Raw genomic sequence first — 27,676 nt, 5'->3', positions numbered from 1 at the left:
ACATAGTGTGTGGGGCGCACTTGCCCCTAAGAAGTTATTTTGCCAATTTCTGTGTGAAGGCGGGGATTGCCCCCTTCTAGTTGATTCCCCCCAGCTACAAGCTCCTAGCGGGGTGGTACATCTTTTGCAAGTCCCGGGACCTGGAGGCCCCTACCCCGGAGGAGGTGTTATACTTCTACGGGCTGAAGTCTCAACCCATGAGAGGTCATCCAGACAAGGTGGGGTTTTACAGGCTGGAGAGGTACCCGGACGTGATGTGTCCTACCTGCCATACCGCAAGGGTTCCAGACCTCTGGGAATACTGGTTCCTGACGACTGGCTTCCCATTGAGGAGGGTGCCAGCCCTATCTTTGGACTTCAAAGTCCCTGGTAAGTGCTCCTTCCTCTCCTTTTTAACTTTGTTTCTTTACGTTTGATTTGCCTTTCGGGAGGATCTCTAATGCTTGTATTTGGATTTTGCAGAAGTCGTTCCGCGGACACCTCGCTGTGCGGAGATGATAAGGAGGTCAAAGTTCTACGAAGGGCTCTCGGAGGAAGAGTTGAAAGTGGAGGGACTTGTGACCTCCGAATCTTTGAGGGAGTATGGGCTACTCGCCTCTTTCCAAAACATTGAGCCAGTGAGTGGCAGGGGGCAAAGTCAGGTGTCAGCTGACATCCGGGAGCAGATTGCCCTGGAGCTGTCCAGGGTGATCAGCCAAGCATCCCGGGACGAGAATACTTTATCCCCTAGTTGGGAGGAGAGGTTCCCCGACCCCCAGCCGGAGGAAGAGGAGATCGAGGCTCGCCACGCCGCAGCTTACCCCAACGAAGGGACTCCGGGGGCTGGTACCTCCGGGAGAGGTAAGACTAGTTTTCGATTGATCCACACCCCCAGCCTGTCTGAGGTTTCCCGGACCTCTCAGATGGGGTTCGATCCCCGCTTCCTTAGGCTAGATCCGCGTAGGATACCCTTTGACAGATATTGCGATAGGGTAGATGAGCTCCTCGGGTGTCTGAGTGACGGTAGTCTGCCAGAAGGTGTCATCATGGTTGACCCTTCTTCCCTCAGCATGTCATTCCCGGACTTCAAGGAGTATGGGAGCTTCCTGGAGCAGGAAGCGGTGTTTTGTTTTGCTCGGGGAAGGCCATCCACGTTTCTTGTGCATGGTCGTCCCTTTCAAACTTTTCTTTTTCTTGTTCCTTGTTCCCTGCGGGCGGACTTGCTTGTGCTTTTATGTTGTTGATTGTCTTGTCTTCTGCTTATCTTCTTTCACATTGCTTGCTGGTTTGTTAACCTTGCTTCGTACGTTTCTTGCAGAATTTCCCGAAGCCAAGATGTTGGGGAGAGTTACCTTACTCATCAAGAAAGCCGCCACCAGCCAAGATCCGTCCAAGGGGAAAGGACGAAAAGCCGGAGCCGGTAGGGGAGGTAAAGCTGCCACATCCAAGAAGACAGGTGGCGAGGCGCATGTGTCTTCGGCGGTGGAGAGATCTCCTGCCAAGGGGCCTTCCGAGTCCATGGCGAACTCGAGTAGTAGCAGCGACGGGGAAGGGCTTGTGTTCCCCGTGAAGACGACTGGGGTGAGCAAGCGTCCCGGAGGAGATGCTGAGGGCGCCAAGAAGAAACGTCTTAGACACTCTTCTCCCGGTCGAAGGCAACAACAACAACAACGACAGCAACCACAACTACAACAACAACAGCAACAAGAACAATAGAGACAATCACCAACGCTACAGCGGCAGCAACAACAACAGCCAAACCAGCAGCAACAACAAAGGCAATTACTTCCGCTGCCGCAGCAGCAAAAGCAACAACAACAACAAAGGCAGTCACCTCCGCCACCGCAGCAGCAAAAACAACAGCAACACCAGCAACAACAACAGACCGGGGCGGTAGTGTCTTCCCTTCCATCCTTAATACCCCGTCTGCCTCCTCCTCCAGCCCAAAGGGAGTCCACCCTTTCGGGGTCTCCTTCTTCTCAGCAAACAAACCTTCCTCTGCTTGGCCTGAAGTTCCACTTCCCGCAGAAACCAACCCGTTTCCCCGCTGCCCTCCTGGAGGGTATAAGACGGGCCGATAATTTTTTAAAGAGGCGGTTGGAGGCTGAGAAGGCTGTTACTCAGGGAAGGGCAGACAACTTGTCTACCGTGAAGAGAGCTGAGCTGGCCGAGGGGGTGAGGTCTCTTCACCCGGCTGGAGCGGTTTTGGATGGCCCAGCCTTGGAGAAGAGGCTGGTGCCTAGGCTCGGACGTGCATTGGCGCCGTTCGGAGTGGAGATGATGGAGGACATGGCCCTGAGCTTGTGCGAGCTCAATTCTGAGAAATGGGCCATCAGTAGCAGTAAGGATCCGCTGTTGCTGACACATGCCGTGAAGCAACAATTGTCCGGGGTAAGCCGTCAGTTATGTTTTGGGATCATCTGTCTTAGCACATTTGGTTCTGCTTAACTCATTCTGTTGTCTTTCCTTGCAGGCCTCTCTGATCGCGGAACGCTCGTTCTGGGAGGTGGGTGCAGTTCTAGTTCAGCTGGAGGAGAGCCAGGTGGCTCGCCAGGCCTTGGAGGCGGAGAAGCAGAAACTGACCCAACAGGTCGAGAGCACAAGGGGGGAGGCTTCAGAGAAGATTGACCAGGCCCGGCACACGGCTGAGGAAGAGGCGGACAAGAAATATCTTGCCAAATACCGAGAGTACCGGGCCAGCGCAGAGACTGAGTTCAAACAGCGGTCGGATGACTTGAAGGCCGAAAACTCCAAGCTCCGGGAAGAGCTATCCCAAGCCAGGGTGGAGAAGGATACCTTGGAAGCCCGCTTGCAATCGAAAAATGATCTCCTCCTTAAGCGGCAAGAGAAATATGCCACTCTTCAGAACAAGCTGCACGAGGAGGAGCAACTTCATAAGAGGAGTAAGGATCTCGTGTCTATGCTGGAGTTGGGGCTCGCCGAGAAGGATAAAGAGATCGAAGCCTTGCAATTCACCGCCAGGGGGCATGTGACCGAGAAGCAATCCGTGCTGAACCAAAATAAGGCGCAGCGCAAGGAGATTGATTCTCTTAAGGGAGAGCGGGATGCATCCAAGGCCGAGGTGGAAAAACTGAAAGCTCAATTAGCTGTCGCGGAGGCAAAGCTGGCAACCTCCGAGGCGGAGCGCTTGAAGGAGAAGGAGGATGCCGAGGTGGTACTGAACAGGACGATTAATATATCGCACGTGGTCCTCATGCATCAACTCTGGAAAATGAACCCGGAGGTACTAGGCTATCTGGGAGAGGATGCCGACGCCATGAGGGAGAAGCTACAAGCGTGGGATCAAGGCCCAGAGGTGTACGTCCAAACTTACAACATTGACGAACCTGCTGGAGCTCCTGAGGCAGGAGATCCCGGAGAGGCGGGGACCTCTGAACCTGCCCGCGATGACGTTCCGCCTTCCAATGAGCTGACTCCGCCAGCCCCAGTTGAAACCGCTGACCTCAAGGCCTTGGACGCGGATACTGCTACCACCCCCAATGCTTGAAGGGGCCTTATCTTTAATTATTTTTCATTTGTGTTTTTCTTTGGGGCGAAGCTCCTTGTACCATAATTATAGCATTCTCCTTTCTTTTCTGCCGAGTTCTTTATTTAACTTTGCGTTTAGGGTAGACTTTTATACGGTAGAAATTGCTGTGGGGGCGCATGAGGTTTTGGTTCCAACGGCCAAAACCTATGCATTTCCATCTTGAAGTTCTAACGGCAGATGTCTTTTCCCACGTAGTTTCTAGGTTACGAAGGTTTCCTGGTTCCAACGGCCAGACTCCTTTCACCGTATTTTAGCTTTCCTGAGGCAAATAGCCAATCCCGGGACTTGTAGTTATACTGTTCGCTGGGATTGCTAAGGTGAGCCGTTCCATGGCTCGGAACGGGAGTTCTTTTGGTGAGCGTCGCTAGACTTGAGGTTAGATCTTTGCGAAGCAGAACTAACTGTCGTTGCGAACCTCATGGTGGCTGACTTCAGGGACCTGGCATGGAGCCCTGCGAGGCAAGGCTCGTTGCGTTCAGGGAAATTGCCACGCCCACCATGTGCGATCCCGGAGCAGGGGTTTTGCGAGGTAAGGCCTGCTGTGAGTGGGGGATCGACCATGTCTGCTCCTGGAGCTGAAACTTGTAGTGGTCGAGGAGCTCGCCATGCATTATTTTGTGATATCCGGAGCTGAAGCCTGCGAAGCAAGGCTTACAACGGTCGCGGATCTTGCCATCTTTCGCCTTACGGGACCCGGAGCTGGAGCTTGCGAAGCAAAGCTCTACAGCGGTCGCGGAGTATTCTGCAAAGGACTTGTCAGGGAGTTGGGGGTGTTTCGGCGTAGCTCTCTGAATGTGCCCCAACCCCCAGTCCTGTTCATCGCTGGGCTACACAGGAGATAATTTTCATGATGCATAATGGCAGACATTTCAATGGCAATTTTCACAAAAACACATTATGCGCACATGACACGTAATGTAAGTATGTTTATGGCAAAAACACATAATGCGCACATGACACGTAATGCAAGTATGTTTATGGCAATAACAAATTAACCTAAGCTTAACAATTTAAAAAAAATGCTAGCACATGAGTGGTGTTCTGTGTACGTTTTGTTCAAGGGGCGTATGGCTATGCCTTAGCCATGTATACCCCCCCAAGTGAGCGTGGGGTCCGGACGTCTCCGGACCGCGTGGTCACTTGTTGAAACGCAGCCTTGAACACAGGGATAAAAAATGCAGTAAAAGCAGAGTGAACCTCTCCGTGTTTCATTAAATTAGCCTGTGAGGCATGTGTTTTACAGTAGGGAGGTTTATCTCCACATTTTACACTTTTACTACGTCCACCAAGGACTTTCGACTAGATAGTCCGGAGCCTACAGATAGTAACGGCGGAGGTGCTCCACGTTCCAGGCGCGCGGGACTTTAGATCCGTCGAGTCTCTTTAAGTGATACGTCCCATGGCCCACTTTTTCTTGTATTTCATAGGGGCCTTCCCAGTTGGGTCCGAGGACTCCCACTCCCGGATCCTGCGTAGCAGGAAATACTCTCCGTAGGACAAGATCCCCAACTTCGAATGTACGGCTCTTGACTCTTGTGTTGAAGTGTCGGGCTATCTTGCCTTGGTACATTTTTAGTTGGACCTGCGACTGCTCTCGGAGCTCTTCGATCATGTCCAGGGACTCCTGGAGAAGGGCATGGTTCCGGGTAGGGTCGTAGGTGTCCTGCCTGTGAGAGGGGATCATAGTTTCTACTGGGATGACGGCCTCGCAACCGAAGGTCATGGAATAAGGTGTGTGCCTCGTCGAAGTTCTCTCTGTTGTGCGATAAGCCCAAAGCACTCGCGGAAGTTCTTCCGGCCAGTGAGCCTTGCAGGCTTGGAGTTTTTTCTTCAATGTGGTCTTTAAAATTTTGTTTACTGCTTCCACTTGCCCATTAGCTTGAGGCCTGGCGACTGCGGAAAAGCTTTTGATAATTCCATGCGAAGCACAGAAGTTCGTGAAATGTTCACTATCAAATTGCTTCCCGTTATCGGACACAATCTTTCGTGGAAGCCCAAAACGACACACTATATTTCTGATGACAAAGTCCAGTGCTTTCTTCGACGTGACGGTGTTGATAGGTTCAGCTTCAGCCCATTTGGTGAAGTAGTCTACCGCGACTATGGCATACTTCACTCTGCCCCTTCCAGTTGGAAGGGAACCTACTAGGTCAATGCCCCAGACGGCGAACGGCCAGGGGCTGGTCATTAAGGTAATTTCTGTAGGCGGCGCTCGCGGAACCTTGGCGTACCTCTGGCACTGCTCACATTTTCTGACATAATCAACACAATCCTTCTTCATGGTGTGCCAGAAGTATCCTTGTCGAAGGATCTTTTTGGAGAGGCTCAGCCCGGAGGTATGGTCGCCACAGAACCCTCCGTGAACCTCATGGATGATGGCGCTGATTTCGGTTCCGGCAACACACCTAAGGAAGGGTATGGACAACCCCCTGTGGTAAAGCTTTCCATCCATAACCACGTATCGGGGAGCTTGATACTGGAGCTTTCTTGCGTCAGCCTTATCAGTGGGGAGCTCTCCGGTGGTGAGAAATCTGAGGATGGGTCCTATCCAGGAATGGGAATGGTCGATGATGGCATTTACCCTCTGTGTGTCGGTACTAGGTGCTTCTAAGTGCCCGATGGGCACTAGGCCATATTGTTCAATCTCCGGGTCTGTTGCAAGCTTGGCCAGCGTGTCCGCGAGTGAGTTCTGGTCCCGGGGGACCTGGCGGATGTGGTAGCCTTTGAAATGCTGCAGGAGGCCGCGGGAGAGAGACACGTAGGCAGCCATTTTTTCGCCTTTCGTCTGGTATTCCCCGGATATTTGGTTTACCACAAGTAGGGAGTCGCTGTATACCTCGATTTTTTGGGCTCCGACTTCTCTGGCCAGTTGTAATCCAGCCAACATGGCTTCGTGTTCTGCCTCGTTGTTGGACGCTGGGAATGCGAAACGGATGGTGCTCTGGAGCTGATGTCCTTGGGGAGATATTAGGATGACCCCTGCTCCAGCTCCTTTTTCATTTGAGGCTCCGTCTACGTAGACCTTCCATGTGGGAAGTTCCGGGACAGGATCTTCCGGGAGGTCATTCATTCCTGAGCATTCCACAATAAAGTCCGCGAGAGCTTGTCCTTTTATGGAAACACGTGGCTGGTAGTGGATGTCAAATTGGCTCAGTTCCATGGCCCATTTAAGCAATCTGCCAGAAGACTCGGGCTTCTGCAAGACTTGTCGGAGAGAGTGGTTGGTGAGTACTTTGATGGTGTGCGCCTGGAAATAGGGCCTTAGCTTCCGCGAAGCAATTAGCAAGCAGAGGGAGAGTTTTTCGATCATTGAATATCTGGACTCGGCATCCAGTAACCTCTTGCTTACGTAATACACAGGGAGCTGGATACGGCCATCTTCCCGGACGAGAGCGGCACTCACTGCGTGCTCTGTCACAGCTAAGTATAAGAACAACGCCTCTCCTTCGACAGGTTTGGACAGAATGGGAGCTCGGGTTAAATTTTCCTTGAGGTGTTGGAAGGCTGCTTCGCATTCGGGGGTCCACTCGAACCTCTTGTTTCCTCGCAACACATTGAAGAAGGGGACACATTTGTCAGTGGCCTTAGATACGAAGCGGCTGAGCGCAGCTATCCTTCCGGTAACGCTTTGGACATCCTTATGCTTCCGGGGGGAAGGCATATCTATGAACGCCTTAATTTTCTCAGGGTTGGCTTCCACTCCGCGGGAGCTGACAATGAAACCGAGGAACTTCCCAGACGAGACCCCGAAAGTACATTTCTTCGGATTCAGTTTCATTCCATACTTTCGAATCACGGCGAAAGCTTCCTCAAGGTCGTCACTGTGGTCCCTGGAGGTCTTGGACTTTACCAACATGTCGTCTACGTACACCTCCATATTCCTCCCCAGCTGGTCCTTGAACATCCTGTTCACTAGACGCTGGTACGTCGCCCCAGCATTCTTCAAACTGAAAGGCATGACCACGTAACAGTAGACACCCTTGTCCGTGAGGAAGCTAGTGTGTTCCTGGTCCGCGACATGCATCTTGATCTGGTTGTATCCTGAGTACGCATCCATGAAGGACAAGGGTTCATACCCGGAAGTAGCGTCTACCATTTGATCGATTCGCGGAAGAGGGAAACAATCTTTCGGGCAGGCTTTGTTTAGGTCCGTGAAGTCGATGCACATTCTCCAGGACCCATTGGGTTTCGGGACCAGAACCAGGTTGGCCAACCACACGGGATAGTGTGACTCCTGGAGAAAGCCTATGGACATCAACTTGTCCACTTCAGCTTTGACTGCTTTGGCCCTCACTGGGTCTAACGGCCTCCTCTTTTGGCGAACTGGAGTTGCAGATGGGTCTATGTTGAGTGCGTGGCACGCAACATTGGGATTAATCCCCGTCATATCAGCGTGGGACCATGCCAGGATATCCTGATTATTCTTCACAGTGGCCACGATCTTTTCTCGAATGGCCGATGGAAGGTTTTTCCCTACCTGAATGACTTTGGTGGGATCTCCCGGGTTGAGGATCACCTCTTCGACTTCCTCCATCGGCTCTATCGCTCTCTCGACCCCCACTCTAGGGTCGAGTTCGTCAACGTACGCCCCTTGGGCACCCCCAGTTTCTGGTAAATCTCCCGCTAAAGGAGCGGCAACAACCGCCTCCTGGACCGTGTAGACGGATCGGACGGAGATGTTATAACAGCAACGTGCACTTCGTTGGTCTCCCCGGAGGGTGCCAATATGCCTGCCGTCGCATGGAAACTTCAGGCATAAGTGGCGTATCGAGGTTATGGCCCCGCAATCGATTAGGACCGGTCGGCCTAGGATAGCATTATACGCCGTGGGGCAGTCGACCACTACAAACGTGCAGTGCTTGAAGGCGCAAGCGTCGCTTTCTCCTCTGAGGGTGACTGGAAGTTGAATTTTGCCTAATTCCATGAGTGCATCCCCATTGAACCCCTGAAGCTGGATGGGGCATGGGGTCAGGTCTGTCTCGGTTAATCCGATAGCGTGGAAGGCATCTTTGAAGAGGATATTTACGGAGCTTCCATTATCGACAAGGATCCGTGATACCTTCTTATTGGCAATCTGGGCTTCCACGACGAGGGGATCGTTGTGGGGGAAGTGCACATGTCGGGCGTCATCTTCCGTGAAGGTGATGGGAAGATCCATCATTCGGGGACGCTGAGCAGGTGACTGAACCAAGGAGCACATCTCTCCGGTGTGTTCTAACTCCCTCAAGTACCTTTTCTGGGAGTTGCGGGTGCTTCCGGCAAGGTGCGGTCCTCCGGAAATGGTGGCTACGTGTCCGTCAACAGGTGGCGGAGCAAGGCTGGGCGGATATGGGTTTCCGGGTCCTGGAGCCAATAAGGAAATGGGTGCCGGAGGGGTTGGAGCAGGGAGCGTTGGGAACTGAGACCCAGGAACTTGGGGGTGACCGGCTCCAGGAGCGCTAGCGGTCCCCCTCTGTCTCGGAGAATATGCAGCTCCGTGAACTACTCCCTGTCCGGGATAGATTATGGGTATCCTCACCCATTGACCGAGGTGTCCCGCTCTTGCCAGGGACTCGATCTCATCCTTCAGCTGAAGGCATTCGTTTGTGGTGTGCCCCACGTCTCCGTGGAACTCACACCTCTTATTGGAGTCTCGCGGACGCCTTCCTCCGTGAGACACTTTCGGGGGCTTCCTGTAGTTGACCATATTACAGGTCGCCCGATAGAAATTCTCTCGCGAATCTATTAAACTAGTGTACTCCGTGAACTTGGGCTCATAGTCCTTCCGTGGTTTCTTTGAATGGTCTCCCCGGTTGGGGTTTCTTCCGCCTCGTTTATTCCGTGATTGGCTCAGATTTCGTTCTGGGTCTTCTGGTCGCGGTTGCGACGGTCCGGGGGCGATACTACATCCTGTCTGTACAGCTCCGTACCCAGAGAAATGGGTTTGACTCGGCGTCGGAGCAGACGCAGAAGGCCCATACACGCTTGGAGCGAACTGGGCTCCTGGAAGCGTGAGGGCTGGCGCGGGAGCTTGCGAAGCAAAGCTCGGCGCAGTCACGGAAGGCATCGGAGCTGGGGGAACTCCAAAGGCCTGCTGGTAGGCATCCTCAAGGTTGATGATTCCCTGAGCTCTTGACATGAATTCGGACAGCGTTTCTGCCCGTCTCCTTTGCATTTCCCCCCATAGCAGGGAGCCGACAGTAAGGCCCGATTGAAGGGCGATCAGCTTCATGTCGTCGCTGACCTTGGTCTTAGCAGCAGCTTCCATCATTCTCTGAATGAAAGATTTGAGGTTCTCATTGGGTAGCTGCTTGATGTTGGTTAAGGAACCAACTTCCATGTTGTGGTCTCGGGCAGCAATGAACTGCCTTCTGAACGCGGACTGTTGCTCCTTCCAACTGTGGATGGATCCGGGAGCTAATCTTTTCCACCAGTCCTCCGTAGACTTGGTAAGGGTGAGTGAGAAGCACATGCATTTGGCATCTTCACTGACGCGCGCCACTTGCATCATTTTGTTGTATTTAGCTAGATGGGTGCGCGGGTCTGTCCTCCCCTCATATAATTCTATGTGGGGCATTTTGAAGTTATCCGGGAGGGACGTTTCCGCGATCCTCCGAATACATGGTTCTGGGTCCTCCTCCTCGGAGTCTGACAGGGCCCCACTTTGCTTCCGGACCAGCTTGGTCAAGGCAGCGATCTGTTCCTCGAGCCTCTTTGAATCACTCTCCGGGAGGTCACGTCCCCGGACCTTGTCATTAAGATGATTTCGCAGGTCATCTCCGCGAGGCCGGGCCTTTTCTCCTTTGGCCTTTTCATACTTGGCCTCCAACCTTCTTCTTAGATCCACCGTGGACCAGCTATCTTCGGAGTGCGTTTCCGCAGCCCGACCGTCCTGGTTGACAGAATCACTGGGGCGGTTGTTCCTTCCCCTAGGCCTGGGTGCCTTAGCACCGGGCCCTTTAGGCACAGAGTGCCCCCTTGGGGCTGAAGGACGTCTGAGCTTAGAAGCGCCAGAGACCTTCTGCGCGCGGGGGGGGCAGTCGGCCTGGTGATCCACGCCTTTAGGAGGTGCAGGGGCGTTAGTGCGTGCAGGCTCCCCAACCTTTTCTTTGCCCTTGTTAGGGGCGGTTTTGGATGGTCCAGCGGCGGCTGGATCCGGCATGGTGGCATCAGCACCACCTGGAACAAAGGCATCCTCGTCCGAGTCGCCTAGGTCTCCGAACTTGCTCTGAAGGCGCTCCATCATGCGCTGCATTTTTTCGGAGACGCGCTCCTGCTCAGCAAGCTTGGCCTTAGTGACCACCAGTTCTTCGGCTACTTGGACCAGTTCTGGATCCTTCTCGTAGTAGTAGCCGTCTTTGTAGTAACCGTCTCGGACATACTCTTCCTCACTTTCTAGGTATGTCGTATCTTCAGTGCTGACCCGATCCTGGTGGGATGTCGGGTCTTCACCGTGGTGGTCCAAGGGTTCGTTTTGTACCACATCTTCCATCATAGTATCGGGGTTGACCCTAGCACTTTTGTCAACCGCAGATTTTCTCGTAGTCACCATCTTTTCAGTATACAGAAAAAGAGCTGACTAACAACTTCCTACAGCTCTCAATGAAAGCACCAAAATGTTTACCGAGTTTTTCGGAAACGAATACGAATGGAATAATAAAAAGACAAGAGCTATAGAAATGCATAAATGTAAATAAACAAACAGTGTTTTTACGTGGTTCAGGCGTTAACGAGCCCTAGTCCACGAGTCGATGTTATTATACTTGTAGAGAATAACAGTCAAACAGCTGGTGTATAAGGAACTCACTACCTCACAGTTTTTCTCTCGGGTTCTCTTGGAGTAGATGAAGCTAGAGAGATTTTAGTAGAGTTCTTGCTATGTGATTTGTTGGCCGTCCCCCCTATTGTAAAATGAGGGGGTCTTTATAGCTAGGGTTTTGGATTAGGGTTTTTCTCTACCCACATGAGTCTTAATTACACCAGCCATAAATAGGGGATACAATTACCGTAGTCACCTGGCTACCAGGCTCTATGTGGGTATATTTACGTGAAAGTATGGGGAATGCACAAAGGCAGCCGTCTTTTTCAAGTTGTCAGCGGAACAGTAGGCGAAATAGTACTTTTAGGCGTGCTGGGATGTGTGCGGCTTTGACCTGTCGGGCGTGTCAGGCGGGATTCTGTGTCAGGCGGATATCATTCCAACTATGCCTCCTCCATGACTCGACCGCCTGGTCTTGTTCCGTGCGAGGCACGGAACTGTTTCCGCGAAGACCACTTGAAGAGCTTCTCCTGGAAGGAGCTTCCCCGAAGGATATCCCTTCGGGAGTCCGGGAGAGTTGACGAGCTTCCGTGTCGCGTTTGCTTGAAAGAGTAATCCGGACACTAAACGGGAGAGGCGAAGCCTTTCTGTCCATCCGCGAGCTCTGGTCACCTACCGTGAAAGACATTGATAATTCTGCTTCCCCGAGGATATCCATCTAAACGCTATCCGGAAATCTGGATAACAATCTAGATTATTTAATTTGTGTTTTTAACATATACATCTTCGAGTTGCAATTAATGGTGTAGAATTGCAACTGTGTTTTGAATTAATATCAATATTAGAATAGATTTTACAACACTGCATCTCTACCTTACCATGCTCTTTATCTGATCGCTTTCTTTAATCTATCATTTTAATTTCACAAAATCCATCTCTTCAATTCTAATTTATTTTTGTCTTTTATTTACTAATCTAATCTTTAGTTGTGTTTGCCTCTCTGTGGATACGACATAGCTCGATTACTACTGCGACCGTTTAGGAGTTTATTGGGCGATATCAAATATCAACCAATTCCTAAGTGTGATTATACATAATTGAATCAATTTCATCATTTATTGCCTCCTTCCAAAAAGCGGAGTCTCTTGAGGACATAACTTCTTTGAAAGTTTTGGGATCATCTTCTGATTGAAGTACTATTAGATATTACCAAGTAACTTCCTCATTATTTCCTTCTATAAGATATAGTGTCTCTACTTGAAAGCACTTCTCACTTGATCCCAAGTCTTTGAGAATTTGCATCTTCTAGGCAAATAACATTACAAGAGTGCAGTCTCATATTTATAATGGAATAATCATGAGATTAATAAATTAAGATTATTTAATTGAAGATTTTAATTAATAATCTCAAATTTATTGGAGCTTGAAATTATAGGTCCATAGGTCCCCACAGCGGCTATATCAACACTATTCAAGGTAAGAGTTGATATAAAGAAAAAAATAGTTGAAAGACATATTTAAGAAGAAATTTGTTCTTCGTGCCAAATATGCAATTATATGATAATAGTGATTAATTAATTAATTACAAATTAGTTGCGATTAACAAAATTAATTAATATTTAATTATAATATAATTTTTGAAATTATTTAAATAATTAAATAATTTTTGAAATTTAATTAAATAATTAATTAATTATAATAAATTAAATATTTATTTTCGAAATTATTAGATTTAATTAATTGGTAGAATTAATTAAATATCTTTATTTGAGTTGGAGATAATAATCTGATAAGTTCAAATTGGATTTGAATTTAAAATATTGATATTTATTCAAATAATTAATTATATTTGATAATTAGTTATCAGGTTGTTAGATTTTTATCTAACGAAGTAGTTTCAATAAATAATTAAATAAAAATAGAAAAATCAAACATCCATAAAAATTAGGGTGGTACACGACAACACACAATCCATGGGCTGTGTGTGGCGTGTAATGCATATTTTCAGGGACATATTTTTCAATTTTATTTATTTAATTAATGGATAATTCAAAAAATCAGTATTTTGGATATTTTCATTAATAAGATAATTAATTAATTAAAAGATAAATTGTAAGTTGGTTACAGATTTATGTTTTAAATTTGAATATTTTCTTTTAAGTATGACTAATCAGAAATATACATATAACTAAGAAATATCAGTCATTCGCTCTTTGAAAAATAGAACGATACTTCTCTCTCACTGAAAAGATAAAGAACCAATTCTTAGGCATATTCTCTTGATCTCATGTGTTGAGTACATCAAGTAGAATCACAAATAAACTATCATTTATTCTCTAAGTGCCCACACACTTCTTGAGGTGTAGAGAGCGTTGTGGAAGATCTTTGTGTGAGTACCTGGGAGCAGCTTGGATAGGAAGATCGTTCTTATTACGAAAAGATAGCAAGGACATTTGATAGGCTTCAAGAGGTATGATTTCTATTTCTAAATTGCTTTTGATTAATAAATGTATATTAATGGATCCGCATATTTAAAGGTAGTTTGAATATGTTACAAAATTTTTGTTGTACACTGGGCCAACCCCACCACTATTCCGCTGCATATTAGGAAACTCGTTCCTAACACTTAACTCATAACCAACTTATCATAACTTAACATGCATATCATACATATCATACTTATCATCTTATCATACTTAACATGCATATCATACATATCATACTTATCATCTTACCATACTTAACATGTATATCATATATATTGTACTTATCATCTTATCATACTTTACTTACATATCAAACATATTGTACTTATCATCTTATCATACTTAACTTACTCAGCTCATTTAACTCTTAGCAGAAACATGGGTGTATACTTAACATACATCGATTACTCAAACTCCTAGGAGAATTTGACTGTAACGCTCTGGATAGCCAAGACCGTTACACTGTGTGTTTATAAAGGTGCAAGACTTGCTAATCAAGTCATTTAATTCAAAACGTGTTACTGAAACTATAGTTGAACTAGGGTTAAAAGATTTTGGTCTCAAAAGCTGCATTTCTTATAAATAATCATTTTCTTTTTACATTGGATCCCAAAAGTAATAAGTTAAAGACTGTTTACAAAAGATTCAAAATTTAAATACAGTGATCAACCATACTAAGGAAAAACAGACAGTTAAGCATATCCCGTCCTGTTCCACTCCTCGGCCGTGGCGGCCGAACAGCTAACTATGTACATTCAGCCCCGCAGCTCTCCATCTCAGGATTGGTCCAACTTTCCTTTGCCTTTACCTACACCACAAAGCACCCGTGAGCCAAGGCCCAACAAGAAAACACAATAACATAGCACAATCATTCAATAGACAATCAGATAACTCATATCACATACGCATGTACTCAATAGTTTAAGCATTCATGTTATTCAAGTATTCAGCATACTAAGTATATCATTCCATAAAAATAATCAATCCACTTAAGATAACCAGGGTTAATGCCCTTAGGCTGCACCCTCTATTTATCCCACTGACTCCGGCCCGCTTAAACTGAGCTCAGTGAATATTAAGCTGTCCTCGGCTACCAGTGGCCAGGCTGTGCCCTGTGCGCAAGTATAATTTACGGAACACTTAGGCCGTTTACCACATGTCCCAAGGAATAATACCATCTATGACATCATACAGATATAGGCAGCTCTTAGTCCCTTCACAAACACAAACTGGGTGCAATTTTCTTACCTTTAGATTCGCTAGCTTTGTTCAATTGATCCTCAAGCACGATCCCATTCGAGCCCTAGCATACACCTAGTCAAATCCATAGATCAGAATCATCACCAAACCCCAAGTCCAAAACTTAACCTCGGGACCAATCCCAAGTCCTCGGGAAGCCCTAATTCCACCAAACGGGGTGGTGAAATCGAACCCCGAACCCCTGGGCAAAAACCCTTGAAATTAACCCAAAAACCCCTTTCTCGAAATAGGGTAGTGCTACAGTGCTACAAATAGAGCCAAAAGGCTCAGAAACTTCAAGGCCTAGCGCTACAGCACCCAGTGACTAGCGTTGTAGCGCTAGTCACAGCATAGCCCTGCACAACATTTTCTCCTACGAATTTTCCCGAGCCAAACCTACTCAAAACCCAAACAAACTTCAAAAAAAGCCTTCCAACATCCTCCACTCATCCCAACCACACATAACTTAAACACATGCACCCCAAATCAAGGAAATCACCATGGCTGAACCTAAAGCTCAAAAACTCAACAAAACCACAGAATTCACAAAGCTTAAGTCTAGATTTTCTTACCTTTGATTGATGAATTTAGCCTAGGTTGTCACCCACTCTTCCTTAGCCTTCTCCTCCTCAAATCTCCAGCCTCAACTCCATAGAATTCCCACAGAATTTTGCTTAGAAAAACCAGCTCAACACCAATACCAGAAACAGAAACATTAACCTCAAAGTCTTACCTCAACTGATGAACAACCTCAGCTAGTTTCCCCCACCTGATCAAGACCTCAAGTATACAATCTCAGCCTTAAGCTCCTTTGGATTCTAGCCTCAAACCTCTAGAAGAAAATGGTGAGGAAGTCCCAAACTGACCTTAGAAATTGCCCTGTTTTTCTTTCCCTTTTTCCTTCTCTTCTTTCTTTTCTTTCCTTTCTTTCCTTCAGAATTCCATCCCTTTCTACACAATCCACTAAGTATAAAGCCTAATAACATTTATCCCTTATAAGCCAAATGACCACAATACCCTCCCATAATTCCTAAGCCTTTTAATCCACCTAGGGGCATTTTGGTCATTTCACCCAATTCCCGCTAATTCCTCGAGTGTCTCTAATATTTACCACTTACCTCCCGACACCTAACTAATCACCAATTATATTCCTCAATGTCAAGATAGACTCCAATATATTCTCTAAATTCCCATAAATACTCCCAGGCTCGCCCCGAGCCACGTATAAATCCCTGCCGTGACTTTTTCGCTAAACCGCTCACTGGGATCGTCTCAAGTCACAGATTACAAATATATCCACATAATAATGTGGTCTCGACAGTTTATCACATATATATACAATTATGCCCTCAGCAGGCCAAAATTACGATTATGCCCTTCTAACCTAATCAGGGCCTATATGCATACTAATACACATAGTCATGCATCACAGATATTCAAATAGTCATATAACATGCGTTTAATCATTAATTCACAAATAATCCAGTTATGCCCTCCCGGCACACTAATCGAGGCCCCTAAGCCTATTAGTAAATTGGGTCGTTACAACTATCCCCTCCTAATGGGAATTTCGTCCTCGAAATTTACCTGAATAACTCGGGATATTGATCCCGCATCGCTGTCTCAAGCTCCCAGGTCACCTCCTCGACCCTACTATTCCTCCACAACACTTTAACCAGAGGAATTCCGTAGTACTTTATCTTTCTGATCCAAGATCTGAACTGGTTGCTCTTCATAAGCTAGGTCTGACTGCAATTCCAAGTCTTCATACCTCAACACATGAGTCGCATCTGAGACGTACTTCCGGAGCATAGAAACATGGAATACGTCATGGACTCCTGACAATGATGGCGGCAAGGCTAACCTGTAAGCCACCTGAACTATCCTTTCCAGGATCTCAAAAGGTCTGATGAACCTAGGGCTTAGCTTGCCCTTCTTACCAAACCTCCTCACCCCTCGAAATGGTGAAACTCGGAGAAACACGTGGTCCCCAACCTGGAACTCCACATCCCTACGCTTAGGATCATCGTATTTTCTGTCTACTCTGTGAGGTGAGCATCCTAGCTCGGATCTTATCTATAGCTTCACTTGTCCTTTGCACCATATCTGGCCCCAAATACTTCCTCTCACCCATCTCATCCCAGTGAATGGGTGATATGCATTTCCTCTCGTATAACATCTTGTAGGGAGCCACTCCAATTGTTGATTGGTAACCATTGATATATGAAAATTCAATCAACGGGAGATACTTACTCCATGAGCCTTCAAAGTCGATCACACACGCTCTGAGCATATCTTCCAACACCTGAATCGTCCTCTCAGACTGTCCATCAGTCTGAGGATGAAAGGCTGTACTGAACTTCAACTGAGTCCCCATAGCCTTCTGCAAACCACCCCCAAACTTAGAAGTAAAGATAAGATCCCGGCCTGATACTATAGACTTAGGAACCCCATGGAGACGTACAATCTCCCTCACATACAACTCAGCATACTGATCCACAGTATATGTCGACCTCACTGGAAGAAAATGGGCTGACTTGGTGTATCTGTCTACTATCACCCACACCGAGTCATGAAGCCCTACCCTCCTGGGTAAACCTCCCACGAAATCCATCGTAATATCCTCCCACTTCCACTCAGGAATACCCAAAGGCTGTAGCAACCCTGTCGGTCGCTGATGCTCAGCTTTCACCTGCTGACAGGTTAAGCATCTGGCTACGTTCTCCACCACATCCTTCTTCATCCCAGGCCACCAATATAACATCCGTAGATCCTGGTACATCTTTGTGGTACCCGGATGAAGTGAGTATGGCGTCGTATGAGACTCATCCAGTATCTCTCGTCTGATCCCCTCATCATCTGGAACACAAATCCGTCCCTGATACCGAAGCAAACCAACCTCAGAAATAGAATAATCCTTGGCTATTCCTGCTAAGAAATTCTCTCTAACCTCCCGTAACTGAGCGTCTACCAACTGTCCCTCTTTAATCCGCTTTAGCAGGGTCGACTGTAGAGTAATATAGGCCAACCGGCCCACTACCAACTCTATTCCCGCTCTGACCATCTCATCAGCTAACTCTCTCGAGATCTGGGTGGAACTGTATAGTTGACCTGGGCCTCTCCGGCTTAATGCATCCGCCACTACATTGGCTTTCCCCGGATTGTAAAGAATATCACAATCATAATCTTTCACCAGCTCTAGCCAACACCTCTGTCTCATGTTCAGGTCCTTCTGTGTAAAGAAATACTTTAGACTCTTGTGGTCAGTGTATACCTCGCATTTCTCCCCATACATATAATGTCGCCAAATCTCCAATGCGAATACCACCGCTGCTAGCTCCAAATCATGGGTAGGATATCGCTGCTCATACTCCTTCAGCTGTCGTGATGCATAAGCTATGACATTCTCATTCTGCATCAACACACAGCCTAAACCCAACCTCGATGCATCGCAATAGACCACAAACTTCCCTTCCCCCGAAGGAAGACTTAACACAGGCGCAGAAATAATTCGTCGCTTCAGCTCTTGGAAACTGTCCTCACACTTGTCTGACCAGATAAACTTCAAATTCTTCCTTGTCAGTTCTGTCATCGGTGCCGCTATCTTCGAGAAACCTTCCACAAACCGTCTATAGTAACCCGCTAGACCAAGAAAACTCCGCACCTTCGAGGCGTTCCTTGGCCTTGGCCAATCCTTAACTGCCTCCACCTTAGACAGATCCACCTTAATCCCATCTGCACCCACAATATGTCCAATGAATGTCACTTCTAGTAACCAAAATTCACATTTCTTAAAATTGGCGTACAACTGATGCTCCCTCAACCTCTGAAGAACTTGTCGAAGATGAATCTCGTGCTCTGCCTCTGAACTGGGTACACTAAAATGTCATCGATGAAGACAATAACGAACTGATCCAGAAAGTCCTTGAACACCATGTTCATTAGGTCCATGAAAGCTGCTGGGGCATTGGTCAAACCAAATGACATGACCAGAAACTCATAGTGCCCGTACCTCATTCGGAAAGTCGTCTTTAGTATGTTCTCATCCTTGATCCTCAGCTGGTGATAACTAGATCGAAGATCAATCTTCGAGAACAGCGTCTTACCTTGCAGCTGATCGAACAAGTCGTCAATCCTTGGTAGGGGTACTTATTCTTGATAGTCAACTTGTTCAATTCACTGTAGTCTATACACATTCTCAAAGTCCCATCCTTCTTCACAAACAAAACTGGAGCACCCCATGGCGAGTAGCTAGGCCTGATGAACCCCAAATCCAGAAGCTCCTGCAACTGTATCTTTAATTCTTTCAGTTCTACTGGTGCCATCCTATATGGTGCCCGCGATACTGGCTCTGTCCCCAGCGCCAACTCTATGACAAACTGAATCTCTCTATGCGGTAGCAACCCCAGTCCTCAGGGAACACATCCAAGAACTCGTAAACCAATCTGGTCTTTTCCGGTCCTGCTGGCGAAACCCTGGTGGTATCCACCACACTAGCCAGAAAACCTATACACCCTCCTTGTAATAGATTGCTAGCTCTCAGCGTCGAAATCCTGGGTATGCGGGGTCCATGCACCACTCCCACAATAATAAAGGGATCCTCGCCCTCTAGCTCAAATGTCACCATCTTCTTCCTGCAGTCAATGGTAGCTCCATATTTGACCATCCAATCCATACCCAAAATCATATCAAAGTCCTCCATACGTAGCTCAATCAAGTCTACTGACAACTCCCTACCATCAACTATCACTGGCAGTGCTCTATTCCACCTCCTAAATACTACCAGTTCCCTTGTAGGAAAAATAGTCCCAAACCCTAAAGTACAATACTCACTAGGTATACACAGTCTATCAATCACCTTACTAGAAACAAACGAATGTGTAGTACCAGAGTCAATCAATACAGTAAAAGGAGTGTCAGTGCTAGAAAGCTGACCTGTCACTACCAAGGGGCTAGCCTCGGCCTCTGCCTGCGTCAGGGTGAACACTCGAGCTGGAGTCAAGCTGTCCACCTTCCCTGCATCTCCCTTCTTCATTGTCAGGCAGTCTTTCTTGAGGTGTCCCACCACCCCGCACACATAACAGACCTTAGCCCGACATTTGCCCGGATGGCGTCTTCTGCACCTCGTGCACTTAGGGTAAGTCCTCCATGGATCACCGCCTCCCTGGCGACCACCCTGAATACCCTGACCTCTCCTATCAGGACCAAGAATGGTCGAAGCATCAGGGGTCTTCCTCTTCAAATCACTGGGGCCTCCGCCCCTACCAGAACCAGAATATGGAGGCACCGCCTTGTGACCCTCCCACCTCGCTGCACTCTCCCTCCAGATCTTATTTTCTGCTTCCTCAGCGGTAAGAGCCTTCTCCACAGCCTAGGCATAAGTTGTCCCTCGAGGTACTGTTGCAATTCTCACATCTCGGGCTATCATAGCATTAAGCCCTCTGATAAATCTGTCATGCCTAGCTGCATCAGTAGGCAAAAGATCTGGTGCGAATTTTGCAAGTCTGTCAAACTTTAGGGCATATTCTGTAACGGTCATGCTGCCCTGAACCAGCCCCACGAACTCATTTACTTTCGCTGCCCTGATGGCAACATTATAGTACTTTTGACTGAATAGGTCCTTAAATTCTTCCCAAGTCAAAGCAGTAACATCTCTGGTCTGTGATGCCACCTCCCACCAAATTCGGGCATCCTCCCTCAGCATATATGTGGCACAGGCCACTTTCATGTCCCTCTACCCTCATAAAGTCCAGAATGGTAATAATCATGGTCATCCATTATTCAGCCTTCAGTGAATTAGGTCCTCCCTCAAAGATCGGGGGCTGCTGCTTCCTGAACCGCTCATACAACAGTTCCCATCTATTCCCAACCTCTACTGGCTGCACAACAAGTGCCACTGCCGGTGGCACAATGGGGACAACACTCCCTGATGGAGCCTGCTACCACAGAATTCAGATCTGTTCATCTTGGCTCTATAGCCGAGCCTGCATGTCTGCCATAAGCTACTGCCAATTCTCAGGGACTGGCGGAGGGGTCTGGCCCCGATCATCATCTCTAGTCCCAGACCTGCTAGCTAGTCGTGTAGATTTTCTTGGACACGTAATTATCCAAGTCAATCTGTAATCAACAACTCGGCAATCAGACTATGATGATAGGGTAATAATCCTTTCATGATCCATCACAAGATCTCCAATCATTCACAAGCAATCAAATTATAATAGTTTATCCAAATATTCATCCATATATTCATTCACATACATAGCAGTGCTGATAAGCATGCCTCAATATCATCATGCAATAGTCAAGGGCTAGGCCCTATCAGTATCTCATGCTCCCTATTAATCAAGCAGATATCAACAATCATATCTCATTCAAATCATTTAAGCACATAGTCATCTATACACAATTTACCAAACCCTGAGTCGAGCTTGGCTTTCGCGGTGAATGTACATGTCCAGCCAGTCTTCAGGAACCCTTATACCTAGGACGCTCTGATACAAAGTTGTAACGCCCTGGATAACCAAGATCGTTACACTGTGTGTTTATAAAGGTGCAAGACTTGCTAATCAAGTCATTTAATTCAAAACGTGTTACTGAAACTATAGTTGAACTAGGGTTAAAAGATTTTGGTCTCAAAAGCTGCATTTCTTATAAATAATCATTTTCTTTTTACATTGGATCCCAAAAGTAATAAGTTAAGACTGTTTACAAAAGATTCAAAATTTAAATACAGTGATCAGCCATACTAAGGCAAAACAGACAGTTAAGCATATCCCGTCCTGTTCCACTCCTCGGCCGTGGTGGCCGAACAGCTGACTATGTACATTCAGCCCCGCAGCTCTCTATCTCAAGATTGGTCCAACTTGCCTTTGCCTTTACCTGCACCACAAAGCACCCGTGAGCCAAGGCCCAGCAAGAAAACACAATAATTGAGCACTATCATTCAATAGACAATCAGATAACTCATATAACATACGCATGTACTCAACAGTTTAAGCATTCATGTTATTCAAGTATTCAGCATACCAAGTATATCATTCCATAACAATAATCAATCCACATAAGATAACCAGGGTTAACACCCTTAGGCCGCACCCTCTATTTATCCCACTGACTCCAACCCGCTTAAACCGAGCTCAGTGAATATTAAGCTATCCTCGGCTACCAATGGTCGAGCCGCAGCATGTGCACAAGTATAATTTACGACACCCTTAGGCCGTTTACCACATGTCCCATGGCATAATACCATCTATGACATCATACAGATACAGGGAGCTCTTAGTCCCATCATAAACACAAATCGGGTGTAGTTTTCTTACCTTTAGATTCGCTAGCTTTGTTCAATTGATCCTCAAGCACAATCTTGTTCGAGTCCTGGCGTACACCTAGTCACAACCATAGATCAGAACCATCACCAAACCTCAAGTCCAAAAATTAACCTCGGGACGCCCTGAGGAAGCCCTAGTTCCACCAAACGAGGTGGTGAAATCGAACCCAGAACCCCTAGGCGAAAACCCTTGAGATTAACCCAAAAACCCCTTTCTCGAAACAAGGTAGCGCTGTAGCGCTCTAAGGAGAGCGCTACAGCGCTACAAACAGAGCCAAAAGGCTCAGAAACTTCAGGGCCTAGCGCTACAGCGCCCAGTGACTAGCGCTGTAGCGCTAGTCACAGCATAGCCCTGCACAACATTTTCTCCTTCGAATTTTCCCGAGCAAAACCTACTCAAATCCCAACCAAACTTCAACCAAACTTCAAAACAAGCCTTCCAACATCTTCCACTCATCCCAAACATCCCAACCACACATAACTCAAACACATGCACCCCAAATCAAGGAAATCACCATGGCTGAACCTAAAGCTCAGAAACGCAACAAAACCACAGAATTCACAAAGCTTAAGGCTAGAGTTTCTTACCTTTGATGGATGAATTTATCCTAGGTTGTCACCCACTCTTGCTTAGCCTTCTCCTCCTCAAATATCCAGCCTCAACTCCGTAGAATTTCCACAGAATTTTGCTTAGAAAAACCAGCTCAACACCAATACCAGAAAGCTGAAATATTAACCTCAAAGTCTTACCTCAACTGATGAACAACCTCAGCTAGTTTCCCCAACCTGATCAAGACCTCAAGTATACAATCTCAGCCTTAAGCTCCTTTGGATTCTAGCCTCAAACCTCCAGAAGAAAATGGTGAGGAAGTCCCAAACCATCCTTAGAAATTGCCATGTTTTTCTTTCCGTTTTTCCTTCTCTTCTTTCTTTCCTTTCCTTTCTTTCCTTCAGAATTCCAACCATTTCTACACAATCCACTAAGTATAAAGCCTAATAACATTTATCCCTTATAATCCAAATGACCATAATACCCTCCCATAATTTCTAAGCCTTTTAATCCACCTAGGGGCATTTTGTTCATTTCACCCAATTCCTGCTAATTCCTCGAGTGTCTCTAATATTTACCACTTACCTCCCGACACCTAACTAATCACCAATTATATTTCTCAATGTCAAGATAGACTCTAATATATTTTCTAAATTCCCAGAAATACCCCCAGGCTCGCCCCGAGCTGGGTATAAATCCCCACCGTGACTTTTTCGCTAAACCGCTCACTGGGATCGTCTCGAGTTACAGATTACAAATATATCCACATAATAATGTGGTCTCGACAGTTTATCACATATATATACAGTTATGCCCTCAACGGGCCAAAATTATGATTATGCCCTTCTAACCGAATCAGGGCCTACATGCATACTAATACACATAGTCATGCATCACAGATATTCAAATAGCCATATAACATGCGTTTAATCATTAATTCACATATAATCCAGTTATGCCCTCTCGGCACACTAATCAAGGCCCCTAAGCCTTATTAGTAAATTTGGTCGTTACATCAACATACTCTCATAATCTTAATGGCTTGATTCCAGAATCATCTTACATATGTGTCATGGAGTTTAACCGGACTCTTATGTCGCGGGTGTTAAACCAGACGTCTTACTTACATGTCATAGAGTTTAACCAAACTCTTATGTCGCGGGTGTTAAACTGGACGTCTTATTTATAACGGTGGCCAACTGAGCTTACTTACAAAGTCACCGGAGGAGTCCGATGTTTGCTTACTTACTTATCGGGAGCTACCCAGTTCTTACTTACTTGATACTGGTAGTTAGTCAGATGCCATAATCATAGTTTCTTACCTTACTTATGAGTATATGAACCTCCTTAGGACAACAATCTTCAGTAACCTTCTAGAACTAGTTTTTTGCTGTGCACTTGAGTCTTAAATTAAACATAGTCACGTATGTTGTAGCCAAACATTCATAAGTTGTCTTACCAGTTGTCCTTAGCGAATAAGCAGGATTCCTGAGTCCATAAATGAGCTTTCCCGTGCAAACAACACTGTAATGGAATTCATACAGTGACTCAGATTAATTATGGCGTTTGATTAATTAAGTTTATGCCTTTAAGTTGAGCAATTAGGGAGGAATTTAACTTAACTAATTTTCAATACTTTAAAAGCATTTGTTCTTAAATCTTAAAGCTTAGACTAAACCCTTAAATTTATAGTTTTATCACATTGTTAAAAACATGCCTACAAATAATGGTGCCTGAAATTTGGAAATAAATTCCCAATTGCATAAAGAGATCACATTCTTAAGCCTAAAAAAAACTTTCATTACCACTTTCTTATTTTCCTTATAAAATAAAAGTATTAAACACTATCTCCCGATTTATTAAAATTGTAAAGGAAAGCGTTCCGAAATTAAAATTACCAAGTTTGAAAAATAGATTTTTATTTTACGAAGCTCTTAATTTAAAAATTTCCATTTTTCAGTAAATTAAGAAAGTCATAAGTTTTATTATTCAAAAAGATTTTATTTTCTCAAATAACCAAATAACAAATTTTGTCCTAAGTGATAATTATTTTTGTTAAAAAATAAAATAAAGTCCTAACTCACATAAGAGTACTATCTTAAGAATTTTCAATAAAATATAAAACCTCATTATATTTTAAGCCACTTAAATATTAACTCTTAATTCATAGAAAATTATCTTCTATTTACCTTAAGAAAAAAAAACATGATTTGACTAGTGAATTATGACTAAAAGTTTAGAAGACAAATCCGTCAAAACATTACTTGATTTGACAACCTTTTTAGAAAAATCAAAACTCACAATCTATGGGGTACATCTTAGTCAACTCTTGCAGCGATTTTAATTAATATAAAAAGAGTCTAAATAAATAAAACCAACTACAAATGTTGATTTTAAACTTGTCACAACGTTGTTCAAACATGCACTCTTCAAGCTGTCAGTTTTTTACTCCAACTTGTACATCAATCACAAAAAGCTTATAACTTGACCTAGACATGAAATTTTTTAGAGTTTCAAAATAATAAAATAAATTACTCTTCCTAAATAATGAAATTTTGAAAGTCTCATTTGAAAATGTGATCAATAACCTAGTGTTTGGCCCATTGGAAGCCACTATAACAACATCCTCTTGACAACAAACTATTTTGAGCATCTAAGTTATAAAATTAATAACTCCTAAAATATAGTGAATTTTTAAAAATGTTTCATATGTTTAATATTAAATATTCCAAAAATGTACAGTTAAAATTGCAGCTGCAAATAATTAGGTTAACCTATTCAAATTGTTGCTCAAAGTCTCAGTAATAAAACTGCCGGTCAACATTTCAGATTGCACATGCAATCCCAAAATGCTCATAACTTGAGTTATAAAAAATGTTTTTCAGTGGTTAAAGATGCTAAAATCATGTAATATTCCTAAATAATTCATTAGTAAAAATCCCATTTATAAACTACGTTATTTAGGTACTGTAAAACTCATTGGAAGCTACCGTAACATTTTTGGCAGCATGCTATTTTAAACAATGCCTGTGGAAACTTTGGATTTCCACTACCAAACAACCACAACTGACATGCATGCAAACCAAAAAGTCATAATAAACATAATACACATTAACTCACTTGTTTTAACACCAAAAATGACCCAAAAACTCAGATTGTAGGATCACTCAAAAAGATTTAAGGTAAAGAATCAAGATTTTACCTTTGTATTCAAGCTTTGAGTTTGGCTTCTAGGGTTTGGCTCTAAGCTTCTCAAATGCATTCCAAATTCTAAAAACTCCCCAATACCTCTTAAAGAACATAGTTTATTTAATAAAAAGAAGGAAAAGAGAAGAAGCACTAAAATTTCAAAACCCTACAAAAACTTACCTTGTTAATGTTGAAAGCTCCAAATATGTCATGGAAGTTCTTGGATCTTGAATGCAACACTCCTAGGTTCTATATCAAAGATCAAAGAGTGTTTTTAAGAGTCAAAATTTAGAAAAAAAATAGGGAAAATTAAAAGAGAGCCCTAGGTTCGACATAAGGGAGACGAAAAGAAAATTTCATGAACCTTACCTCTTTTGTGACTTGTTTCATAAGTCTAGGAGCTTCAATGGAGGCTTTTCCTTTCCTTAGAGAGAGAGGGAGCACAAAATTTTGAGAGGAAATGAAAAGAAAAAGGGTCTGACTTTTCTAATTGGAAGAAGAAGAAGAAGAAGATAAATAAGTAGAAAAGAGGCTTGAGTTCTCAAGTCTGACTTGGGAGTTAAGAAAATGTGTGTAATGATTACACAGTTAAATAAATAAAAAATAATAATACAATAGAATCTTCAATTCCCTTGTGGCCACCCCCTATAGAAAGACCAAAATGCCCTCCCATTTTTTTTTCTCTCCAAGTCAAGCTTTTAAATAAAGCTACTTATTCACCAAGGCTAGAATGGTACTTTTGTAAAAATGTAATTTCCTATAATTTTCAACTAAAAGAACTTAGGATTTTTAATTTAATTGAATGTCATACCAAAAATATTTGATGACATTACTCTTACTAAATACATATTACATAATTTTTCTTATGTAATTTTCTTTGGTCTTAATTCCACCTTAAGTAGGATCAAGTATTTTCCCATAGCTTGCTCATATTGAATTTTCCTGAAAAATTCAATAAAATTATTTGGTTTCCCTTATTCATAATTATTTTATGCTCAACTTAATTTTCCTTTCGCTATAATTATTGGAGAATATTTAGATTCAATATTTTCACCTAATTAGGGCTTTTGACTTGGTCCACGACTACAGTCTTAGTTTGATTGCATAACCAAACTTAACATATAATAACTAATACTTAAACACGTAACTTACATACAAGACATACCATATTTCTTACAAGTATCAAAATACATGGAAATAAATTTCCGAGAATAAAATTTCCCATAAACCCAAATTCTACCCAGTGCCCGGTGTTACATAATGGATGCATGAGGTTTTCTCTAGTAGGAAATGGGAATTGGGATTGAACAAGCCTTAAAATTCACAAAGACAAACACTTTCTTTATGAATTTATTGGAGAAAACATGTGATGTTGAGAACTAGAGAGAGAGAGAGAGGTAAGAGAGAGATTTGAGAGAGTGATCAAGTCAATCAAAACTCTGAGAGAACATTTCTATAGTGTAGGCATTGTCATTAGGTCTAACCAATAGGATTAGAGCATTTAAACACATCATTTGGAGCTTAAAACACCTATCTGTACGGACACGTCAGACGATGCATCCAAAATCCTAGGGTTTTAGGCGATGCAACGCCACCTTAAACACTCTTAAAATTGACC

This window comes from Humulus lupulus, chromosome 6 (assembly GCF_963169125.1).
Source record: "Humulus lupulus chromosome 6, drHumLupu1.1, whole genome shotgun sequence".
NCBI classification, from domain to species: Eukaryota; Viridiplantae; Streptophyta; class Magnoliopsida; order Rosales; family Cannabaceae; genus Humulus; species Humulus lupulus.
This window is presented reverse-complemented; position numbering follows the sequence as displayed.